Consider the following 2368-nt stretch of genomic DNA (forward strand, 5'->3'; position numbering starts at 1 on the left):
ATCTTGTCTCGACAATAAATAAAAAATTAGCCAGGCGTGGTAGCATGCACCTGTAGTTCCGGCTTCTTGGAAGGCTGAGGCGGAAGGATCGCCAGAGCCCAGCAGGTCGAGGCTGTGGTGGCCGGGAGTGGCCACTGCGCTCCAGTCTGGGCGACAGAGTGAGACTCCGACTCAAAAAAAGAGGAAGGAATTGCTAAATGGCTCTCATTCCTGTAAAGGTTTTGATTTCCTCTTCCATCTCTTCTCCGAGTGATAGTCCTGAGCCTCAGTTTCCCCGTCTGCAAAACGAAGGTCGCCAGAGCCTGCCCTCTGGGAGTTCCCAAGGGGAGCATAAACAAAGTGTTCGGTGCCTGGTGTGTCAGGATCACTCCTTCCAGGACCCCAGTGTCGGCGTGGAGACCGTCAGCGTCGCCTGCCCTCTGCCAGCGATCGGGCGCTCAGTGGCGGGCAGGGGATGGGCGGCACCGCTGCTTTCCATGCCTCCTGGTCCAGGCCCCTCGGAGTGGCACCGGCCACCGCCTCCCTGGGCTCCCTGGCCCTTTGACTCACTGGGTGCCCCCTGCTCCAGCCCCCACACCCCGGCCCTGCCTCTCCCCTCCGTTCACCAGTGCCAGCCACTCTGCTCCCTCATGGGTCCCTCAGTTCCTGTTTGGGGACACTGTCTGGACAGCAGCCACGGGGTCTCCGTGGCCAGGGGCTTCAGCTCCAGCCACCACTCTGACAGGCGCCCTCGCTGGTGCTGAGGTCGTTGACCGTCTGGGCCAGCCACGCCCTGCCAGACCCCAGGAGAAGCCGGTCTGTCTCAATCACACCCTTCCTGGGAGCAGCACGTGGGGCCTGGGAGGAGCTTAGGACAACTCTCATGAGACAGACAAGACGTGGACATGGGGCTGGAGCCACCACACCGGACCGGACCCCTCGGACCGGCCCCTCGGCAGCCTCCTCAAGGCACGAGGCCAGAGACTGAGGTGCCGTCTCAGAGGCAGGGCAGCGACTACAGGGCACACAGGCGTGGGGGTGGCACCCCGGGCCAGTCCAGGAAGGCTCCGTGGAGGCGGCAGGCCCAGGGCTGCCCTGGCCGGAGCCCCAGGCGGAAGGTTTGCAAGCAAGCACGGGCCCACAGGAAGTGCCAGACACACATCTCTGGGGGCTCCAGCCTGACCTGTCCACCCCACAGGGGCTGCACCCGTGCATACCCCCCGCCCCCAGGTCCTGCGGGCTGCGTACCAAGGCCAGCCTACTTAACTGCGAGTGCACTCCGGAATTTTGTTTTCGCATATCATTTTGCTTCCGACGTCGTCACGGCTGTCTCCCGCTCGCGACCCGACCCCTCCACTGCGCAGGCTTCTGGCCCCTGGAGGTTTCCTGCGCCCCCCGCCCCACCCCACACACACACCTCGCAGTTCCGCCCACCCTGCCCACGCCCGGCCTGCCTTCTCAGTGTGTGCCCCCCAAATCCATCCCTAGACGTGCTCCCCTGCCCCCACTCTGAGCCCCCTGAAGGCACCCCGCCCCCCCTGCTCTCGACCTCCACTCCTCTTGGGAGGTGACTACCATCCGGGCAACTAAGAGTGTCGCTCACTCACCCCCCGAGGCTCTCAGGTTCCGGGCTCTCAGCCCAGTCCTGCACCAAAGTCACTTGGGGGGGCGGGCAGACCCAGATTCCAGGCCGGGCACACAGACCGCCTCCTCCAAGAAGCCACCGTCAAGCCCTCCTCCTAGGCCCCTGTCCCATGCACTGGCTCCAGGGAGAGGGGACCTGGGGGTGGTCCCAGGGGTCCAGGGGTCTGAGGTGGGGGCTGGAGCCGGGGAGTGGCATCCCTCTGGCCCTGCAGTTGGAGAAAGCCTATCCCAGGCTTCCCGGGACCTCCGCCGTGTCACAGGGGGGACGTCACAGGTCTGGGGAACCCTCAGTGTCTCTGGCAAGGGGACGGGAGACGATGGGCAGAAGCAACCCTGGGGACCCCGCAGGCGGCCGGGCACCCCGTTCCCACCAGGACTCCAGCCCTCCGTCCTGCTGGCCCTGGCCCGCCACCCACCGCCCCTTCAAGCCCTTCGGCCCGATCACAGCTGACCTCCCAGGCTGGCTCCCGTGCCGCGCGGGTCCGGCCTCCGCAGGGCCCCAGGTGGGCGCCGGTGGACCCGACGCAGGGCGGGCCCCAGGCCCGTGCCAGGCACATGCCTCCAGGCCCGCGCTGCGCCGCACAAACTTGTCTCCCGGGATTTTTCCACACGAAACGCGTCTCCCATGGAAGCAACCGGTTGGATGAGCTGGGCGTTCCCACCCCGCCCTCTGGGCCCTCAGGTCTGTCCCGTACCTCCCGGGCGGGATGGAGTCCAGGACTCCGCGGCCAGCAGCAGCGGTCCC

The sequence above is a fragment of the Carlito syrichta genome, unplaced genomic scaffold (genome assembly GCF_000164805.1).
Source record: "Carlito syrichta isolate Samal-C Ts95f unplaced genomic scaffold, Tarsius_syrichta-2.0.1 Scaffold288224, whole genome shotgun sequence".
Classification (NCBI taxonomy): domain Eukaryota; kingdom Metazoa; phylum Chordata; class Mammalia; order Primates; family Tarsiidae; genus Carlito; species Carlito syrichta.